The following is a 23,230-nucleotide window of genomic DNA, read 5'->3' as shown; positions in this document are numbered from 1 at the left end:
TGTAGAAGTGAGAAGTAAACAAAAGGTGCTTTCCACCTTTTACTCTGCGCTTTTCCACTATGCGTTTGAAAAGTGTGAATGTCTCCCGCAGTTGACGATTGCTGGAGGAATTTACAATGGAGTCGTATGGAATTCGCGTTCTTTTAGATGGTAGTTATATCGGGCAGATTCCATAGTGGTCCATTGTATTAACACCAGCATGAAAATCCATGCTGGCGTTAACGCACCTGAATATGTATGGCAGAGTGGGAAATGGAGGTGGGCATGTTATCTCTGCCCTGCTCTCCAAGACTGCCATATAAATGAACCAAAAGGAGGCTGACTGGAAAGAATTGCTGTAACGCCCATTTACTTTCTTCTGTTCTGCCTCCGAGCTAAAAAATAATCCCCATGGTGTTGATGAGAACGCTTTTGAAGCTGATGGTGGAACCAGACAAAGACATGCATTCATTCAGAATAAGGGGTAGGGGGAGTGCTATGGTGGAAGGGCAGATTAGACTGCGTGAAGGGGAGTCCGTGTGGTGCCGCATGAGGCACCTCCACCAATGTAGACCATAAGGAAAGGGGAGAGGCCCAGCATGTTTTGTGGGGTGGGTTTCCCCAGCATGACAGAACATTGATCAGGTAGTCAGGCATGGCATGGGGTGGTGTTGGAGTTGAAGATTCTCCAATGTGTAACGGGCTGCAGTTCATGGTGAGAAGCTGCCCCAGGCCAATCAGCTGCACTTTGATTGGCAGAGGGGGAGATAACATGGTGGGAAAGCGGGGGCATCTGCTGGGTACACATTCTGCGAATGGTATTGGGCAAGGGAAAGGAAGCCATGACGTGGTTTTATCTAGGGCCGAATGGCAAGCGCAGAGCTCCCAAAGGGTTTGAAGAGACATATGGGCGGGGTCAGCAGGAGGTGCCCCGGTATGAAGTTGGTATTGACGCTTCTGCTTCCACATAGTGTTGGGGGCAGAGAAACCCCTTTCTTCCTGGACTCATTTTTGGCATTTGAGCGGCAGGCAGATCACTGTGTCGTGTGCAGGGCTTGGAATGCAGTTCCTATGGTATGGGGAGGGAGGTGGATTTTCATGATGAGGGGCTGAGTTGGCCCTGGTGGGATTCAAAATGGTGCGTGCAGACTGGCCACAGGTGAGGGGTGATTGCTTAGCATGTGAGATCTCTTCCTAAAAATACCAACACCTTCAATGAACACCACCTGGGGAATGATTTTATGGGCATCGGGAAGGATGCCAGATCGGGGCGTAGTTGAATCTGGCCAAAAGTGCTTAGCAAGAAAGGAGCATTGGAATGGAAAAGTACACTGCTTATCTTGAAAGGTTATGGTGGCATAGGAAAATTATCCGACAAGGGCCGAACATCAGGCAGGAATTGGTAAGGTGGCCAAAAGGGCAAAGACACTCATGCCGAAGGGAATGAAAGGTGGCCTCTGAGGCATATGGTAGACGGTCAGAATAGGATGGAGGGATCTGAAGAACCAAATCAGGAGGTTTGGGGAGAGGATCGAGCCGCCATTGATGGAGGGGGGGATGGGACGCTGTCAGTCAGTCTACTAGAATGTTCTTTAATGGCATTACATTTTTAAGGTGATGGGGCAGAGGAAGCACATTTTTTTTTGTTTAAATCTACCTTCATTAAGATGAGAGATTTTTTTTCTCCCAAATCTCGAACACGCGATATGATATGGCATTTATAACACGCCTGTGTACACAAGTTTTTAAAGGCGCAACAAGGAGGGGGAAACAGAGGGAGGACAAAAACAACACTCTTACAAGGCCTTGTATCATTCAGATCACGGAAGTGCAGGGAAGTGGAAGGGGAGAAGTGCAGGTAACTCAATAAGTGCAGCTAGCGGGTGGCTCATAAGTGCAGAGAGAAGGGACTTTAGGCTTGCAAATACAGACTATAAGTGCCGGGGGAGCCCGGAGGCAGTGCAATGCCAACTGGAAATGCAGGAGGCAGGACACGAGTTCAGAGGGTAGCAAGATGACCAGCGCGTGGAGCATTCGGGACATCAGCAGGGGAGAGGAAGAGAGAAAGCGGAAGCGAAAAGGAAGGTCTCACGTTGCTTCCGGAACCGGAGGTGGTTCTGCTCAAGTTTGGCTTTTCCAGAGGGAGGCCCCAGCCGGAGAGAGAGATGTGACCCAAACTCTCTGCTTGGAAAAGCGCCTGACCTTCAGCGAGTTGGAAGTGGATGAGCGGAGATCTCGAGAAGGAAGATGTTTAGGAATAGAGAGTTGAGGCTAGTGCGGACTCAGGCCCCAGAAAGCCTTGTGGATGATGAAAAGGGTATTGAACTTGATCCTTGCTGCCACAGGGAGCCGGTGAAGAAATTTCAGAGCTGGAGAGATATGATTCTTGGGCCTGAGGCCAAGGCCAAGTCTTACAGTCCTGTTTTGGATAGGTTGTAGAGGTCAGAGAGTCGAGGCAGGCAGATTTAGAAAGAGGTGTTGCAGTATCCAGCCTAGAGAGGACCAGAGCTCTGGAGACAGTGAGCTTCTGGGGAAAACGAGGAAAGGAAGAATACCTCTAAGGAGGTGCAGGTGATAGATTTACTTCTTACAGACTTGAGGAGAGAAGGAGAGGGTGGAGTCGAAGATGACACCAAGGTTCTTAGCCTCACAGGTAGGAGCAGGAAGATGGCCCAGAGTGGGCGGCCAGAGAGCGAGAGGAAAGGAGGGAGCTGATGTTCCGATGAGGTGGATCTCTGTCTTACTGGCATTAAGACAGAGATCATTAGTTGCACACCATTCTTGAAATGCAGACTGAGAGTCTGGTATGAGAGAAGAGGAAGAGGCGGCTGATAGGAGGCTGAATGAGATCTGGGTGTCATCTGCATAACACTGACAGTTGGAGTAGAAAGATGCGATGCAGCAGGCAAGAGGTGCCAGGTAATGGTTGAAAACCCAGGGAGAAAGGTTAGACCCCTGGGGAACACCATATGTAGAGAGAGAGCTAGAAGAGAGGAAAGACCTCAGTTGGACCTGAGAGTGTCAGTCAGTGAGGAAGGAAGTCAGTCAGGCCAGGGCCTGATCAGTGATACCCAGGCTATCATGGAGGTGATTGAGCAGGATGGCATGGTTGACTGTATCAAAAGCAGAAGAAAGATTGAAGAGAATGAGGACAAAAGGAAGGTTAGAGAGCAGGTCTTCACGGGTGTTCACGGGAGCAGTTTCCGTGCTTCTGGAAGATCTGAAGCCAGACTGGTGGTTGTGGAGACAAACCAACAGATTCAGCATGCAGATTAAGCTGGGAGATGGCCAGCTTTTCCAAATGTTTTCCCAGGAAAGGAGTGATGGAGATCGGGCGATAGTTAGCCAGAGAGGAAGGATCAGCAGAGGGCTTCATCGTATGGGGTGAAGAAGGGAAAGGAGGAGAAAGGAGGAGAAGGGATGGCGACAGGTGGGCCAGGAGTGGAGGAGGAGGAGGAGGAGGAGGAGGAGGAGGAGATAGAAGACGAGAAGGTGGACAGGATGTCCTGTGTTTTAGTGATGAAATCAGAAGCCACGGCCATGCAGATGGCCTGGGAGGGAACAGGAGAGGTTGAAACTGCAGCAGGATTGGCCAACTCTTGGCAGATTTTGAAGAGTTCGGCCAAGATGTTAGCTTCCGCAGAGTCTGTATTGCCTTTGGATCAGGTGGCAGGTCAGTTTGTCAGGGGGTGTGCCTATACCCTCCACTTCCTCTTAGCCACCCTAGACTTGCGTTTAAGGGTGACGAGGTGTGAATCCTACCAAGAGTTGCACTTGGATTTGGGCTTTAGACAGATCCTTACAACATAGGAAAGGACATGAAGAGTGTTAAAGATAGAGAGATGAAGGTTAGAAAGGGCTGTGTTGGGGTGTGAGACAGCCAAAGGTGCAGAAGGAGGAGTGAACGTAGCAGCGAAAATGGTGACTATTCTATTTATGCCATTTCTTGTGCGCATGCTTTTTCATGGTCCCTCGGATGTGGGGTCCTAGTTTGACTTTGAATGTAGCATGAGTGCTGATTGGCTGGGTTCCTGGATTAATGGCTTGGATCCAGAGGCTGAAGACAAGGCCGCCACTCCACTGTAACTGAATCCCAAGGAGAAAGATGCATGTAGCTACTTCCGGCGACCGGATATACCTGCTGAATGACCGCTGCTGTGCTGACCATTTCTTCCATGCAACAGAGAAGGCCCAAAGAGGACATCTTCTTCCCTTGGACTGGTGGGGCCAATCAGTCATCAGACCTGCATTTTCAGCATCCCACGACAAGCTCTGACCTTCCTGGGCTGCAACCACCAATACCCTGGGACAGCGAGCCTGAGTGCAGTGCATCGTCTTTGGAAGAACAAATCTCTCTGAAACTTTGGTGAACTCCTTCTGGACCTCCAGAGGCAAGATTCCACTTTTTGAAGTCCTCATCAGAGTGCTGGGTCAAGAAAGTGAGGTGAATTGTTCAGATGACAACTGTTCTGATCTGGTATCCTGAAAAGGGTGCCAAACCCAAAGAGCTGTGAGAAGCAACAAAGATTACTTTCAGGGATCCTTTTCACAAGCCTGCTGCTGCAGAATCCCTTCGAGTGTCCATTCTTTCGTCTGACGAATCCAGAGACCGGGGCTCTGTAGCTGCTGCATTGGGAGGGTGTCCACCTGCATCATCTTCTTCACTGCTTAGGTACTGTGAGACTCGACGTAATTCTTGTATAGAGTCATTGTGTCACTCCTCTGTGGCTAGGGGATAATTTGTGTGGTTGGGAGTTAACCCATTGATGTTCGCCCATGCCTAACGTTGTAATGCATGCAGAGAGCCTTCTATGAAGTCCTTGAACCCTTTTACCCACAAAAATTGTTACTTGCTGAAAATGTCCACATTAACTCTGCTTTTCTACAGCTTGTGCCTGCCTTGTTGACCTCCCATCTGACCCTGAAAGAGACTCAGGACTAGATAGGGAAGGACTCCTGAATCCTAGGCCCAGTGAAAAGATTGCCAAATAACTGACCTTGTGTTGGTAGTGTAACAATTATTCCTGAAACAGAATAATTTACAAGTGCTACAAAATTCTTACTTACCTTTGAATTGCATACTGCCATGCTATACGTCTTTTACACTGTGGCTTACTTACCAGAAGTATTGCATTTGTTTTACTTTCTGCTTGCAAATTGTGATAGTACTTACCTTTCTGAACAAAGGCTGCTTCCATGTGTGTGTGTGTGTGTGTGTGTGTGTGTGTGTGAGTATATATCTATATATATATAAACCTACATATATTCATATATTAAACCGGTATGTGGTGGGTCTGTGTGCACCAATTGCTCCCATGGAACAGTTCCATCTAAGGGAAGAAGTTACAGAGAAGTAGCATGCACCCATTTACACAATGAAATACTGTGCAGCCATGTGGATCCCCAAACTCAGGGGCAACATGCTTGTCTTGAATGCAAGACAAGGCGGAGCAACTCAGGTTCGATCCTTGGGTCCGCACTTAGAAACCTCTGGGTATTAAGCGTGTTATAAATAACCCATTACAATTAACCACAATTCCATCATGAATCTACCTGATCCAGTGCAAACATATCCCCAAGGGAGGGAAAAAAGGAGAAGCAAGACCAGGAGAATGCAGCGTTCATCCTCTGTCTTCCACATCCTCTGACAAAGGGCATTCGAAAAAAACATGGTCCCTAGTCCATAGCTGGACTGCAGGCCAAGTATTGTCAAGTGGGGTTCCACCTTCCCATCCGCCTCGAACTCTTCTGCCAGATTTACCTCAGTGGGGTAACCAAATGACCATGTAGCATGCATGTTTCCTATGTTGCTTGCCCCGCGTGCAGTGTAGAGAGTCTTGCATGGGTGACTGGCATGCGCCATCGGATAGGTATTCCAAGATATTTGAATTACCACCCGATTGATTACATTGATAGTTCAGGTGGGAGCAGGGAGGAAGCTGCACTCCCCGTAACCTGATGGTGCAAGTCTACGTGTGAGTGTGGGTGTTGTGCACAGGCAGGAATTGTACCAATTGCATATTTCTGACAAGATGGTAAAACAATGGCAACAAAGTTTGTTACACCGAGGCCCCTCCCTTTCACAGAGTGGGATTGGAGTAAAGAGTCCTGAGGCACTTGACCTGCTTACTAGAAGGCTGCGCTTGCTTTGCACAAACAAAGCTTACGTTTGTGCAAAAAGGTGTGTAGAAGCCTATGGAAGGCATTCTTTCGGGTACCATATTAGGGTTACTCAAATTCCAAACATGGAACTTAATGTCTAGCTGCCCCAAATACCATCATGGCTTCAGTCACTTGCCCGGACGGTACCCTCATCCTCGTTCTTCCGTTAAAGAGCATGAAAGAACGCGACAGATGCATCTTTAGTAAACCTCACAAATCATACATTTTTGATTGGGAGAGAGCCTCTAGAAATTTCTCTGCCAATCATAGCCTTGAATAGGTGGAACAGCTTGATGCTCGGCTCAAATGTATTTAACAGGATGTTCTTACGGGTAACATTTCTTAAATGTTTTTATTGGACATTTGTTAGGCGCCTATACACAAGTGTTTCCAGGTGCCACAAGACAGAAAATGGGAGAAGGGGACAGGGGAGAATAACAACCGTAATGGTCATACTAGGCCTTGTGGCATTCTGACTGTGCAAGTGCAGTGACAATATTTTCAGGGAAGGGTGAAGGAAATGGCGGAAGGACTGGGATGAGGGAAGGGGGAGAAGTGCAGGAGGAAGGGTTCAAGGGGTAGAGCAAGTAATAATGGGAGCCATGGAGGGCAAGTGCCAGGGGGAACAAGGGGAAAGGGAAACTAGTGCAATGGACAGGGTGGACTAGATTCAGGCTAGTCCAGGGAGGGTACCAGAAGGTAAGTGATGATTATAGGTGCTGGGGTAAACTGGTCGAGAAGGGCCTGCACTCTATAAGACACATAAGGGACCAGGCACCAGTCACAGTGGCAGAAGGATATTAGTATGGGAGGGAGAGAGGGAAGGAGGAGGCGAAAATGAAAGTCTTTAGCAGTTTCCAGAACTATAGGAGATGCGCCACAAGTCTGAGGGAGGCACATGCTCCAGAAAGAGACCTACCTCCACTCTCTGTTTGGAGAAACATTTCATCTGCAAAGAGTTGGAGCTAGAGGACTGAATAACTCTACCAGGGAGGTATTTGGGCAGAGAAAGCTGGATGTAGTGAGGTCCCAGGCACCTGACAGCCTTGTGGTTGATGCAGAGGGTCTTGAATTTGATCCTTGCTGTCACTGGGAGCCAGTGGAGAGAGTTTAGTGCTGGAGAGATGTGGTCCCTGGTCTTGAGGTCAAGGATAAGTCTTGCAGCCCTATTCTGGATTAGTTGAAGGGGGCGAAGGGGGAAAGAGGCAGATTGAGGAAGAGGTTGTTTCAGTAGTCCAGCCTAGAGACAACCAAAGCTCTGGAGACATTGAATTGAATACTCACCAGTTACCTCCTGGTGGAAGCACCTTTGCATAATTAGATTAAAACATGTATACATCCCACTCTACCATCTAATATTGCTTGAGCTTCATGGTTTCCATGTGCAATATTTTATTTGGAAAACTTCAAGAATTGCAGTCAGGCAGAGGCCTTCCCTCTTGCTTCATGAAACCCACCCTCATGCTACGGACAAAGCCATCTCCCCCCCTGAGCTTATTGGGAGCACATCATCCACCTACCACTTCAGATTTTCCCACTCACGGATGTGTGCCCATCAGCTCAAGAGAACTCCTGTTCTTGAAGGAAGGCACGAAGGGCTGTGGTTCTTGCTAAGGTGATGCCACTTCCAAAGAGGCTCCCTACATATGCTGATTAGGCCCTGGACAAAGGGAGAAAACAAAAAGTGAGAAGTAGGTCAATAAAAAAGAAATCCACAGCATAGCATCGACCAGAGTCAAAATGAAGGTCAGACACATGAAGGGTAGAAGAGGCCATCAAACAAGTGGAAAGAGTGCATGCAAACATTATATGCGTGTTCTGTAGGTCACATGAATCTTGTGCGATACGCCAGACCTCCAGTCTATAAAGCATTCTATTGTGCAGATGGCAGGATAAGAGACTAGCCTCTCAATTCGGATGGGGCCCAAGTCCCACCCTAGAACTGACTGCAGCAATAACCCCACCCCAAACTTGGCACCAGCAGTGGCATTTGCCCAAGGACCTGCCCCAGTAATGGCTCCTGCAGCCCCGCAATTACACTGTCCCCTGTAATGGTACTATGAAATCCATGACTGCTATTTTAGCTCGGGCCACTCGGTTGGCCACAATGAGTTCCATTGAAATTGAATAATAGTAACATTTGTTGTTTACTAAACTTTGCATGCATCAGTTTCACTGACCCAAGCACAGGTCACACAATAACTGTTTTATCAGACCACAAACCAGCCCTGTAACTAAACCAAGCAATCGAAACACTAGATCCATCCCTAACACCGACCCCATCCTCACATTAGCCCTGTACAATGCTTAATGAGTGGGAGTGTTTGCCAGGGCTCAGCCCTGGTACTTATTTCTGTGCCCAGGCACCTATTGTCTCAGGTACAGTTTTATAATGATGTGGTGTTTTGGCAACTTTATTATTTTAACTGCCAGCCACATAATAAACACCTATAGAAACAGAGCAACATGTAAATGATGAATGTTTACATGTATTTCATGTCAAGACACGAGTACGGTATTTTATGTGTATGTTGATTGGCATGTGTAAATCACACTTCTGCCTTAGTGAGCACAACCGTCAACCACAATAACCTGGTGGGAGTTACAGCTTTAGCCCCACATATGTTGACAGCACGAGGAGGAGGCGTGGGTGGGGGCAACAGTGGGCAGGGAGCTGTCCATCCCGAAAGTGTAATGTGCGTGTTAGAAAATAGAAAATAATAATAACCGAGCCACGGCACTTATTTTTTTTTTTAACAAATTTAAGCACTGACCCTTTATCCACCATCAGCCCCACCCCCTAAAACAACCAGGCCATGTCCCTAGCACAGCATGCCTACAGAACCAAGCCCTTTTCGGGTTTTACTTGTTTGTGCAAAACGCCTTCAGGAGACAATTATAACTTAAAACGTCCTCTTCACAAATAGCAATTAGCAAAACAAAAAGATGCTGCCAAACCAGTCATCACAAATGGCAGCCTTCCCTCGCAATTTCATAACATCAGCTGTCTGGCAAATCTTCTAATTTTCCATGCCATAATTTCCTCTGTTACAAACTACCCTCGTTGGATTGCGCCTGCCCTCATTCATACCGCCCACTGCTACCACCCAGGGGCAGTCTGAAGGCGCTCACATGGCTCTGCAAGAAAGGGGACAAGGTTGGTTAGTGAGTGTAAGCGATATAGGATAGGTCCAGAACCAGGAGAAACTGGTGTGTGCGTGTGTGTGTGTTGAGTTGCAGATGGGCTGATTGTGTGCACTGGCTTGTTGTATTCATAAGGGTGAGGCCCAATGTCTGGATTATTTGTTGTATGCGAGTGTTAGTTATGTTAGGTTTATTTGTGTGTAATCTGGCTAGCCCATGGGAATGTATAGTACAACAGATGTGTGTAGGAGGGGAACAGGAGCGGGGTGGTTAGTACATTGGATTTTCTCAAAGTTCTTCTCAGTGGTACAGCTTCACAATTCTATCTAAATGTGAGGCAAGGCTAATCTTCACAGAGCTATCAAAATGAGATGCATTGCTCTTCTTCCCAATATGTTTATTATAACACATTTCCTTGCCCCAAAATGCAAGATATGGCTACCTACTACAACTAAGGTCAAATGCAAGATATGGCTACCTACTACAACTAAGGTCAAATGCAAGATATGGCTACGAAGTACAACTTGGGCCAAATGCAAGACTTGGCTACTGCAACCACTCCTTCACCAGTGGAGCCTTCCCTTCCCCCCTGAAGCACTCTCTTGTGCACCCTCTTCTCAAGAAACCCTCAGCCGACCCCTCCTGCCCGGCTATCGCCTGATCTCCATCGCTCCTTTCCTGGGCAAACTCCTATTAAAGCTGGCCATCTCCCAGCTTAATCTTCGCACTGACTCTGTTGGTTGTCTCCATGACCATCAGTCTGGCGTCAGAGCAGCCAGAAGCACAGAAACTGCTCTCCTGAACATCCGTGAAGACCTCCTCTCTGACCTTGATTCTAATCTCCCCTCTGTCCTCATCTTACTCGATCTCTCTTCTGCCGTGCCATCCTGCTCAGTCTTCTCCGTGATGACCTGGGTATCACCGATCAGGCCCTGCCCTGGCTGATCTTGTTCCTCTCTGATCGACCCTCCCCGTTCCAACATGGGTCCTTCCTTTCCTCTATCTCACTCTCTACCTGTGGTGTTCCCCAGGGGTCTAACCTCTCTCCCTGGCTGTTCAACCAATACCTGGCACCTCTTGCCCACCGCATTGCAGCTCTCTGCTCCAACTTTCAGTGTTATGCGGATGACACTCAGCTCGTTTTCAGGCTCCCCTCTGCCGCCTCTTCTCCTTCTCTCATCTCTGACTGTGTCTGCTATCCAGGAGTGGTGTGCCGCCAACGATCTCTGCCTTAATGTCAGGAAGATGGATATTCTCCTCATCGGCAAACCTGCACCCTTCTATCCTGTCACTCTCTGGCCGGCCTCCATTGGCCCTCTTCCTGCTCCCACCTATGAGGCTAAGAACCTTTGGGTCATCTTTGATTCCACACTCTCCTTTTCTCCTCACATCTCTGACTTCTCTAAGAAGTTAAACTACCAACTGCATCTCCTCTGAGGTATTCTTCCTTTCCGCTCCTTCCCCCAGAAGCTCACTGTCTCTAGAGATCTGGTTCTCTCTAGGCTGGACTACTGCAACAGCCTCTTTCTAAATCTGCCTGCTTCTACTCTCCGCCCTCTGCAACTCATCCAGAACAGGACTGCAAGACTTGTCCTTGGCCTCAAGTCCAGGGATCGTATCTCTCCAGCACTGAAATCTCTGCATTGGATCCCAGTGGCTGCAAGGATTAAGTTCAAGACCCTCTGCATTGTCCACAAGGCCATGTGGGGCCTGGGTCCTCAATACCTCCAACTCTCTCTTCATAAATACCTTCCTAATCAAGCTCTTCGCACCTCCAACTCCCCCAGGGTCAGTTGCTTCTCCAAGCAATGAGCTGATGGTAGATCTTTCTTTGGCTGGGGCCTCCCTCTGGAACAGCCTTCCTGCCTCTCTGAAACTTGAGGAGAACCATCTCTGGTTCCGGAAGCACCTCAAGACCTTCCTCTTTGCTTCTGCCTTCTCTCTTCCTCTCCCCTGCTGATTTCCTGTCTGATACTGTACTGGTCACCTGGCTACCCTCTGATTTCAGGCCAATGTCCCTACCCGTCCAGTTGCACACCTGCACTGCCTTCCGGAAACCCATGCACTTGGGTCTGTATCTGTAACCCTACAGTCCCCCTACCTGCACTTTTTGACACCTGCTATCTGCACTTACCCTTGCACCGGCCACCTGCTGGCCGCACTTCTTTTTATTGTTTTGATCCCATATACAGCACTGCCTCCTCCCCTTTCCCTTTGCACTTTTCCCCTCCCCCCCCCTGCACTTGCACGATCTCAATGTCATTTGGCGTAGTAAGATCGTTGTCCCTGTCCTCCTTCCTTGCCTCATCGCGCCTTGAAACCCTTGTGTAGTATTCTATTTTATTTTTTATTTTATTTTATTGAAAAACTACAGTTTTAACATACGGAAAAAACTTTTGTTTCAAGAGATTGTCACATCATTTCTATACAGCAGGCACCATCGATTGCTGACAACCCTTGTGTATAGGCGCGTTACAAATGCCATATCATATCATACCTAGTACAACTTACATACTGCTAAGAAATCAAGAATGAGGCATTGCAATAGGGTGGTTTTAACCTTGTGACAAGGCCTCATGCACAGAAGCATGGGAGCTTAGCTTCTCTGGGCTCCCACTAGCCAGGCACATGTAAGGAGCGACCATGAAGCAGAAGGAGTATATGCTTTAACAGCCACACCCGGTGGTGGTTTCCCTGTTGGATTGCATTGGGGTTAGAACTTTTTTAGGAGGGAGAAAGTAAAAAAAATAGTAAAATGCTTGATTAAACAAAATCTGGAGTCTTCCGCCTAAATCGGGAGGGTTGGCATGTATGCATAAGAGAGGTGCCACAGAAGAGGCAATAATAAACTTGGATGTGTAGCTCATCTTCTAAATATCTTCTGTTCATTAGCAGTCTTTCCTACCGTGCAACGTCCTTCCATAGCCCTTATCTTTAATCTTGTGATCTCTCTGCTAGTTTCCCTTGCCCCGACACTCATGAAACCAGCTGCTGTCTGCTGTCCACCACATTAGGTTCAGCTGTGGCATCAGCCTTCTTTGGCCCAAGCTTGCTCATGTGTCACTCAAAATAACCATGAAGATGCCTCTATACACCCACTACATGCATGTAATTGTCAAACATACAGAAAGTTAAAACCTGCCAGCTCTGACACACGTTTCCATTCTTGCCAGTTATTCCCACTGGTCAATCCTCATAGTTTTGACAATTGCCTGCCTGGGAGCATGCCCAAGGGAGGGCCTTTCTATTTAATGAGGTGCCCAGGTTCCCTCAGGAGCCCATTTCTGCAGGCCCTATGCCCAATTATTGGTCGTAGGATGATCCACCAGACATAGGCGGTTCCATGTCTTAATATCACAGCACAAATGGCCGTGAATACAAAATATCGTGGCAAAAATGCTGTGTTTTTTTGTGCCACAATCATGTAAAGGATGCAGGGGACACCCCCGCAACCCCTGCTCCCCTTAAATGGTGTAATGAGGTACACTTTTACTGGGTCAAACCACTGCATTTTTGCCCGATTTTGTTTTACCAGCAACATTTTTGCTGCAATTTTATTACCTGATTTTGTAGCCCATCTGTGCCATTGCAAAAGGGGTCCAACCATATGCAAATCAGTCAGGTACTGCCAGCAACGGGAGAATTCCTGCCTGAACTGCCAGGCCAGATCTCCTCTTTCCGGAAACGCAAGCAACCCCAGACATTTTTCAGCCTTGTTGGGCCTCATCAGTGAGGTGCACCTTGGTTCTCTATGGTGCAGCAATCAAGCTACCCATGTCTGGGCATACCGAATCTCACATACGGAGACAAATTGAAACCATAAAAGTGATGGGTGGAAGGTTCTGAATTAATTTGAACCACTGGCACTGCTCTGGGCATCTTTCCTCCCTGATGAGGCCCAACATAGCCGAAACATGTTTGGAGATGCTTGTGTTCTCGTGCAGAAGGGATGTGACCAAGCAGTTCGGGCTGGACTGTCCCTTTGAGGGTGGGACCAATCCTTATATGCATATGGTCTTTCCCCTTCTGTAGTGGGTTGGAAGGTGAAGAACAATGGTTTGGAAGGTTGCCGAGAGCAATGCCAGAGGTTAAGATTAATTCCAAACCTTTCAGCCATCACCTCTTTTGTTTTGCTATGCTCATGCTGAAGCCACCTGCTGTTCATCACTAGCATTTCCTTCTCCAAGATGTCCTTCATAGTCCTTATATGCATCCTGGGGCTCCCGCTTCTTATGTCTGCTGCCACAAAGCCAGAAAACCAGCTGCTCTCGGCCACATTCTGTTTGCATTGTTGACATCAGGAAGCTACTGGCAAAGCCCCTTCAAGTATCAATGTCGTACAAAAAATATTGAAATGTCATACATAAGCCTATTGCAAGCACGTGCATCACACATACACAAACTGAAAACTTGCCAGCTCTGCCTAGATGGACACCATTACCAGCGTTTGAGATAGATTAGTCAAAACACTATTCTGTATCAAGCGACCTTTTCTACCAGCACGTTCTACTGACGAATAGATGCATGTCTGAATGTCTGATCGAGGACTTCAACTGAAGACCTTCTGCCTCGGTCGTGCCTTCATTTTGTGGTGTTTATGAAGATGCAAATTCACAGGAGTACCTCTTCAAAGCAGCAGGGATACAGACATTATACAGAACAGAAAACAAAATGAAATAGGGAAGGGGTATTCATAAAACCTCCCAAACAAACCAGCATTGCCAATGCCATTCGTTTTGGCATTTGTTGTTTACTGCATTTTACATTTATAGGTAAGAGGAATTCAGTAAATACTTGTGTTCTAAATAGCCATTGATTCCAAACATGTCTGCAAATTAGTGCTTGCAGATAAATAACATCATTAATAGATAGGGAAGAGCTGTTTTTCTACTACGTCTATTACTAACGTCACTTGCCATAAAACAGTATGTTTGGGAATTTTGAGGTAAGCATGGTATTTTAAGGGTGACCTAAAGTGGCGGGTGCCCAGGTGAGCTAAGGTGGAAGGGAGATGGGGTGAGCTAAGGTGGGAGGTAGGCAAGGGTAAGCATGGGAGGCATGGATGAGCCAGGGTTTGTGGGGATATGCAGAGGTGAGCCGAGTTCGTTTGGTGAAGACAAGCAGGGGTTCTGTAGGGTGGGTGGGTGGGTGTAGGATGGGTAAAGAAGGATGGATAACATAGATGGGTTAGGAAGGTGGGGGTAGATAGAGGTGGGGTAGTGTGGGGATGATATAAGATGAGAAGTTTGTCGGGGATGGGCAGGGGTGATGGGTGGGTGAGTAGCGGGAGGCAAGGAAGGGGGTGGGTAGTGTTGGCAGGGATAGACTGGGGCTGGGAGAGCATAATGGGGTTAGAGAGGGGATAGGCGAGGGTGTGTGGAGATATAGAAGGGTATGCAACAGAAGTGTGCAGTAGGGTGGGACTGTAGAGAGGTGAGGGAGGATGGTGCGGGTTAAAGAGAAGTGAGGAATTGATTGTGGGGGAAGGGCTGAACTGGTGTGAGGGAAGAATAAGGGTTGGGGCACTGGGGGAAGTGAGTAGAGTGCAGTTGGGGAGTGTAGGGCAGTCGTAGCGGCATGCTTTTAAGAGTGGTGTGTGTTCGAGTGGGGGATTTAGAATGTTGGTGAGGAGTGGGGGGGTGTGGTGGTTTGGCGTGCGATTTGTGAAGGTGTACAATGGGAGGTCGTGTGGGCTTGTGGTGTTATGGAGTGTGGTGTTGAGGTGTGGAATGATGGGTTGGTATGGGGGTGTGTTAGGGAAGGGAGTAATGTGCAGTGGGTGGTGTAGGGATGAGGTGTGATGGTGTTAAGTGTGGTGGTGCAGAGATGGAGTTCCTAACATCCCTTTGTCTTTTACCCCTAGCAGTGTTTTGGTATATAGGTGGCGCTATGATAACCAAATGTGCCAAAGCCAACCAAAATGAAATATGGCTAGTAAGTATGCAATATGCTGTTTAAACTAAGAAACACTAAGAATCCTTTCTGTTGACAATTCCAAGACCACTGCGCTAAGGAGATCCTCCCAAAAATGTACCAATAACAGTTTATTATTATTTTTTTTTATTTGTATATAATCTTAAAGATTTTTTACAAAAGAAGAAGAGACACTGAAAAAGTTAAGTAAAAAATGTTGAGTGAAAAGTTCCACATTTCTCACTGAGTAGTAGGTTTTGTCTTGAAATCTAAAGGGTAAGCACGTGTTTATCAACCAGCAGTTTGCCTGGAAAGTCGATGTGGTTCAGTATTTTATGAGTAGCTAACAGCCACTTCATAGTGTCACCTCCAATCAGTTTGGCCCAGCATGTTGGTTTGTCCATTAGAGCGAAGGTCGACAAAATCAGCTCCAGATATCTGGCTCTAATCTTTTGGTTACCTGGGCAGTGCAGCAATAGATGACAAATGTTTTTTTTCGTTGAGAATGGTACAAAATCGACAGCTGTTAGTGCTTGAAAGTCCTCTAACTGACAAGATTTCATTAGTGGGAAGTAAGTTTAGGCGGGCTCTTAGTAAAAAGTATTTTCCCTGTCTGCACGGAAATGTGTTGATGTGTGGCTGTAGTTCATTATTTTCTTTGTGTTTGTTGGCAAGTGGATAGTCAGTTTGTTATTTGCTGCTGCCTCTAATGTATCTATCCAGTCTAACTGTTTCAGTTTATTTTGGATTCTCACTGGATTGTTTAAGAGCATGTCTTCATCACATTCAATAGACTCAAGAGACTTGATGTTAGTTTTCCATAGGCAAAATGACTTACTGTTGGAATTCTCCAGTTCTTGATTTATCAAGTTATAAACCAAGGGGACTCCTGCCATCCGGCACTTTCTGTAGAGCATAAGTGTTGTGTATCTAACTGAGCCCTGGAGTGAAAATAGGCTGAGTTTGCGACAGATTGAAGCAACTGGTGGTGAGTTTGGCAATGACAAAACCTTCCTCCAAAATGAAGCTTCGAGTTTTGGCCAGGTGTTCGATGGGATGTTTGGGCATGCTTCTGCTCCATAGGTTAATGATGGAACCACTTTTCTTTTGTAGAATTCCAGGACAGGCACTGCCGAGTATCGACCGTATTTTCGATCTATAGCCTTGCCTCGTGTTGCTAATTGTTTTACTTTTGCCTTAAGTGCTTCTTGCATTGCTGTGTCAGTTCTTGAACTGTCTAACATGACACCCAAATATTTGAATTCTTCGACTTTTTCGATCGACATTCCGTTCAAAGTTAGGTGAATTTTCTCTTTTTTCCTCTTTGATTTTTCCAGGATCACAAACTTCGTTTTTTTCCATTAATTTCTGGGTTGTTTTTTGTGCATATTGAAGTAAGCTATTCAATTGAGGAGGCCGACTGGGGTGTAGTCAAGTAGTATCAGATCGTCGGCATACAGTAAACGTGTGATCAAAGTTTTGTTCATCTTTGGTGGGAATGCTCGTACTTCTAAGTCAGATTCTTTTAGGTCACCGGTGTAAGCAAAGAACAAAGCCGGTGCCAGTGGGCACCCCTGTTTCACTCCTCTGCATGTTGGAATTGCAGAGGATATAACGCCGTTCTTGTCTAGGCAAATTTTATGCTGGTGTCGGACAGTTTATTTGCCAATGAATTTTATCACTATGCAGATTATGCATTTACCATTCATCCGGTATAATCGCATAGTGTATCTTCAATTACACCTAGAAGTGGGAAACTGAATACTTCAGTTGCATACTTCATATAGGCTTTCATCATGAGAATGAAATATCTACGCAAATGGAACTGTTTAGACACTGTACAAAAGGATTGTTGGTCTTCAGATATCATTCTAAGGATTGCGGCTAGATGGGCTCCTTCTCAAGGCTAGTTCCTGTGCTTCGTGTTCGCTGATCACGAACATGCCTGCTTTCGTTTCAAGCCTTGACACCTGTGCTCGTGCTCTTGTGTTGGTAGGTCTGAAGGCACAAGCCCAAAGCCCCTACGAAAAAAGTCCAGAATAACCCTCTTCCAATGCAAAAAAGCCCCAGAGCAAGCCACACAATGGTAGAAACTGGTTGGGAACAAACACACAAACATGAAATAGCCAACATTCATTAATCGAAAACATCACATTACTCTTTTTGCAACTTACAAACACTCGGAAAGAACCACAGTGCAGGCCCTTAGTTCGAAACTAAGTTGCTGAAAGAGACAGGCTAAGATAGAAATCGCTTTGCTTGCACTGTGGGAGGATGTCTATCTATGGGATTGCTAAAATATATCATCACATTAGTTGTCCTTTGCCATGTGATTTCTTGTGAGGGCATCTGTATGTTTTCAGAAGTCCAGCACCCAGGGTCGGACTGGGCCATACAAATGTTTTGGGCACCAATGAAAAAGAGGCCCACAGTTGCAAATGGCAATTCATTCCTTTTCTGACAGACTTTTTGAATAGTACCCAAGGGGGAGTTTTTTGATAAAATGTGATGCAATTGTGCAATTTAAAGAATAGTTATTCAGCAACAATGGTCAAAACGCATTACCTCATTGTGAAGTAACTCTTCAAACTGGCCCATATTGGCCAAAAAAAAGTGGCCCACTTTGACCCAAAAAACTGCCCCACACTAGCATTTTGTGTTTTTGCCCTATTGCCCTATATACGCCAGTCCGAGCCTGCCTGCACCCTTTCGTCTCAATGTTATCTCTCGTTATGTCTGAAACACAGTGTGTCGACACGTATTTTCATTGCACATTTTATTCGCTCAAAATGGTTCAATTGAGGTTCTTTGTGCAGGGAATTTACTCTCATCACAGATGTTTTGATGAAACTGATTATTCGAAATATGTGCAGTGTGCACGTTATGTCAACATCAGAGGTTTTTTTAATATGGTCATTTTTTTAAGCCATGCTTTTCTATTCTATGTAAAACGTGGTCTAAAAATTATTTTATGGAATATGCGCGTGCGCTGAGAATAGTTTTGTATAAATAAAATGGCAATGGGATCTAACAAGGGGAAATGTCTTCCAATAGCTACTGTCGAATACCTGAATATTGCTTGCTTTTTCAGTAGGAAAGTGCATATATAATTCCACGTTCTGGTGTGAAGCAGAAACATGACAACTGAGCCAGTCCTCATTGTTATGTCTTACTATGTTTTGATCATCTGAACCTCACGTTTAAGAACTAAGTAGAGGAGGGCCCTTTCCTTTATATCGCCGCTGGTACTGAGGCCATTTCATGTCACAAGTATTGCCAGTCGCTATGGCTAGTATCGGGCAAAGTACCAGGGCTCGAACGCTTTGTTGTAGGTAAGAATATTAATTAATTAAATGAAATACAAATATATAACATGTAAGGGGTTATGATTGCAAGCCCTGCTTCTTCCTCTGTCCTCTCTCCAACGGTCTCCGCTCGCTCACCCCCCATGCCCTTGGTCGTTCCATTCTAGAGTTCTGTCGTGTCACAGTATTCCGCAGGCGCGCACGTTGTTTGCCCTGGTGGTTATACCATGCCAAACTACACCTGCCACAATGCAATGGTTTCCTAATATGTCCCAGTGTTTTTTAGCACTAGGGCAAGCATTGCCCTAGTGCTAATGCTGTGCAACTTTGCACTTGCACCGGTGCAACGTTTCTGTAATCTGGCCCCAGAGAATCGAGCTTCCTACCACCTCTTTCTCTCACTCTTTTTACCTGTAGCATTGTTTTGGCACAGAGGTGGTGCTAGCGCAAAAGAAATAGAAAAAACTAAAAACATTAGTAGACCACTGTTGGGTAACGTTACTGGCTGATGGCATCACTGAAAAGGCAATGCATAGTAGTCGGATTCGGATAGAGCATGGTTACACACAGGGGAATACCCATTTTTTTAATTCTTTGGTATATAAATATCAAAAGTCTTAGTTGTCCTATTACAGTTATAACTAAGCATGGTGAGACAAAAACAGGTACGAGTGAGATAACCTTTTCCAGACCCAATGCGGGCTGGTCCGAGGTAAACAAAATGGCTAAGCAGTGGCTAAGGGGCTGCAAACGTGCTGATTGGTGCGTATGTAAATCCTGAGGACCCGAAAGAACTTCTTTGATCATGAGGAGTCACATGACTGATTTCAGCAAGCAGTCATAGAGCCTACATGTGGATTGCCCCACTCTCGCAATCCTTTCAAGTGGTTCAGTCCACATTTTACTTCCTTGGTCTGTAAAGTTCTGAAGGTAGCGTCACATGCCGTTGTCGCTGGGACTGTGGAGAAAATGAGTCAAATGCCGCTGAGGCCTAAAGCGGACATTTGTGGAAAAGCCTCCCAAAGAAGACTGCTACTAATGGCGCTCGAGGAAACCACTGACCAAGATACATGTTGAGCATTGCCAAGTCTGCCAACGACTTACTGATAGACCCGCACCACTGCCGAGGGGTTCCCAAAAGTACTCTTGAGACTAGAGGAAACTGCTGGAAACCATTCCAAACATGGCAACCGTGCAGTTCTTCAGGGAGGTGTTTCACAGAGAACACGTCCCTTCCGAAATTGCAACACACTGTTCAGTCAATGTGTACTTGCGGCGAGGAAAGTGTAAATGCAGGCAGGTGGCATGCAGCTCGTCCGAGTGGCCCTCTGCTAGCCCGAGGGAAACTGTGGTTGTAAGAACACACGACCATGTTCATTAAGCACTCCATTGAGGCATCTGGCATCTCCTGCGCCGGATGCCAGGAAGCAGTCCTAAGCGCCCTACCTGCCCACCAAATGACTCGGACTGGCAACTAGCATCACTCCTTCCTTCCACAGCAGGATAGGATGGCTAGAACACCACAAACACCGCCTTCTTTCCTCAGCAACACAGTACTGCATGTCCCAACTCATAACACGATTAGAGGGTGGGAACAAGAGCAGCAGCGCAGGCAGGGAGAAGCGCGTGATGCCAGGAGAGGAAAACAAATGACGCCAACTTAGGGAAGGTGCAACAAGCCCACAAAGACAGACTGATTCAGCGATGTAATGCGTGGCGGAAACAAACAGAATGCAGAAAAGTTGCCCAAATACATGGACAGAACAATGTGGAATGCACTATCAGGGTTATTGGTCACAGAGACAAAGGCACTAAAAGTTGGGAGGAACAAGGGACAAGATTTAACGAAGGCAGGAACATGGAATATGAAACACAAACCACATACATGTCAACATTATCCACTCTATTTGGGACGTGCTGATCCAGTCCTCGTTTTAACTTTGCATTCTGGGACTTGTAGCTATGGAATGATAATGAGTAACTCCGGGACTACAAGTCCCAGAATGCAACATTAAAAGCAGGACTGGATTATGTGCCTCCCTCGGATGGAATGGATACGGTTGGCATGCATGCAAGACACTTTGGAAAGAGAAGACTAAACTCCAGCAAAGTAAGGTGTTAGGAGGGTGCCTGAACCAGAATAGGAAATGCCCGGGAAATCCAACAGGACAACACGCCTGTCAAGCAAATACAAGGACAATCAACTGTATGAGGCCTGAGCCCCATCATTTTACCGTTATTCACTGTTATTTTCCTGGAAAGGGTGGTGATGTGGGGACAGAAATCTGAAGCAGCAGCGTACATACAGGATTCAAGACAATCAAGAGGAAAGTGGAAAAAGGGATAATTGCTTCATGAAGCTGTGGCAGAGAAGTGTAGAGAGAGAGGAGCAAACATTCCTCATTAATAGGGCCTTTATCCGGTCACTCACAAGGATCTGAGCTGAAATCCTTTCCCATTGCTTCAATGGTGCTATTTGCACTGGGCAGCTGCCCCCTGCAGGCCCCTCCACTCTTCCATACACACATGCTGGCCCCTCTCTGCTGACCTGCAGAAGCTTCTCACCTTTGGGATCTGCATTCCCCTTCCTGCCCCAATTTCCCATCGGCCCCTCTGTCTTCAGACCTTTAACACACAATGCTGCCTTTTGAGGCCCATGTACTTCCTGATCTGGACCCGCCCATTCACAGCCACAGGTTCCTTAATCCAGTAAATCGTTCAGTAGACACTGCGCCCATTTCTCCCCTCCCAACCCATTGACCCTTTACAACTCCTCTGCTCCGTTTCACTCACTGCTCCTATCCCATTTTCTTCTTCTCTCCACGACCCTCTGCCCAAAAATGGTTCCCAGTTCCCCCGTGGCCGGTGGCGACAGTGCTGCTATTCAAAATCAGCATCCCATTGTGATCCTATCCTAGCAGGAGACCTATTCACAGTGCAGATGAAAGCAGAGTCCTTTAGACGGCTGGAGGCTCCTCCTGGCTGCGTGAAGTGCTTCTCCGCAGGGATTGGGTCAAATGGGCGATAGGCTGGGCAAGCTGTCTGTGTGCACACTGCGTGGCACCCTCTATGGCAATTTCCTGATGTCCATCCTTATCACCAACAAGAAGATGGGGGCAAAGACAAACACCAACATCTTTCTGGTGGGCGGGGGCGTGCAGTCTTTCAGAAGATACCGTTAGACATAGAGCTAGACACTCATCTTCTATAACTTACCTGCCCACTGGACATACAATATTTTCAAGTTGAAACTCCCTAAAGTGAGATGGTCTCTTACTGCTTTGACTACTTTTTTGCTCTCTGATAAGTATACGCATAGATGGAGTGAGAGGGGGGAACGGGGATGCGGATTTGTTCTCGCCGAAGCACTGTCAGCTAGAAATAGAGACCATGAATAACAAGACCATGCCGTCCACATTGGACAAAGAAAAAGAACGCTGCAGCCGAGCTACATCAAAGCATACGGTAACTATACCTTACACCATGTCTGCGGACACAGGCCACCGGCACGGCCATCCATCCATGCACCATAGAATGCAGCTCTGCCATTCCGGTCAAGCAGCGCACATGGCGTCCACACTGAAACCGCTGATGTACCTCAGCACCTCTGCCACCAGCATAGAGCGGCTACCAATGAAAATAGAATTTGGTATAGCTGGGCATACATCCAATCTTCAGCAATAGCACTCTTTCCTAAACCACCAACAGCGCCCACCCACATGCCTGACCTCTGGGCTGCTGACTGGAGCCTGGCCAGCCACCTAAGACCTAAACTGGCCAGAAATGCACACGAGCATCTCTTAATCTAAGCTCTTAGAACCTCCTACACATTGACTGCGGTCACGAGGGCGTTCCAACCACAAAGCGCATTGAGCCCCTACAAACGGGGAAAGAGAGCTATATAAATAACGAATACAATACAGTGCTCAGTGAACGTTTTCTTGTGATTCGTTTTTGCAATCCAGCAAACCTCAACTCTGGTTCCTTGCAACAACACTGGTTTTGGAATCTGTGATACTGGCTAGGTTGCTTGGCTCTATTTCCACTACTTTACATTTTAAAGGTCATAATTAATTTTGTTATACTTGGTAATACTGTGTGCTAGCCCTTTAACTGCTAAGGGCGCGTATGTTCGTCCGGCATTCCCATAAGGAGTCATTGTAGACTCCCCCACTTCTGCGGTTCAGTTAACAGGAAACTGTGGACTTGCAGATTGACCTCCATTACACACATTGCAGGTTTGATACCCTTCCTCATTGCAAGCCTCAAGTTATTTTCTTCTCAGCGAATCAGCTTAGCACCACTTGCAAGCCACTGCCCTATCACCAGCCTAATATTTCTTGTTTATTGGTAAAGTCCTTGAGACCTCTGCAACATGGCAACTGCAAAAGCATCTTTCTTTTCACTTGTTTCTAAGCTCCTATCCACCTGGGTTCACGCTTTGATGTAGCAGAGAGACACCCGCGCTGCGAGTGCTTGATGCCAGGCACACTGTGATGGGCTGTCGCCTCTTTGCACGCGCCCCTCAGGCTCTTAGTGAACCACTCGGCTCTTCCTTCTATCCTATCCACTCGATGGAACTGGGGAGACTTGTCCTGGATTGTTTTTCATCCTTCATATGTGGGTGCATTCGATCCTTACATTACAGAATGGATCCAGCAGGCCTGACTGCTCCCTGTGCTATGTGGTGTGCTCCAGGGTTCTAACCCATCCGCCATGTTGAACAT

The 23,230-nt window shown here is 46.8% G+C and overlaps 1 protein-coding gene across 1 annotated transcript in view; it reads right to left on the bottom strand.

The window, feature by feature from the left end:
* LOC138503810 (3-galactosyl-N-acetylglucosaminide 4-alpha-L-fucosyltransferase FUT3-like) overlaps positions 1–23,230 on the bottom strand; it is a 562,965-nt gene that overhangs the window by 235,265 nt on the left and 304,470 nt on the right. Inside the window, exon 2 of the mRNA XM_069623824.1 lies at positions 7,662–7,801. The gene's annotated coding sequence lies outside the window, so the exon portion shown is untranslated. The remainder of the gene's footprint in view (positions 1–7,661; positions 7,802–23,230) is intronic.

This window comes from Ambystoma mexicanum, chromosome 11 (assembly GCF_040938575.1).
Source record: "Ambystoma mexicanum isolate Mex_15411 chromosome 11, UKY_AmexF1_1, whole genome shotgun sequence".
In the NCBI taxonomy this organism is placed as follows: Eukaryota; Metazoa; Chordata; class Amphibia; order Caudata; family Ambystomatidae; genus Ambystoma; species Ambystoma mexicanum.
This window is presented reverse-complemented; position numbering and strand designations above follow the sequence as displayed.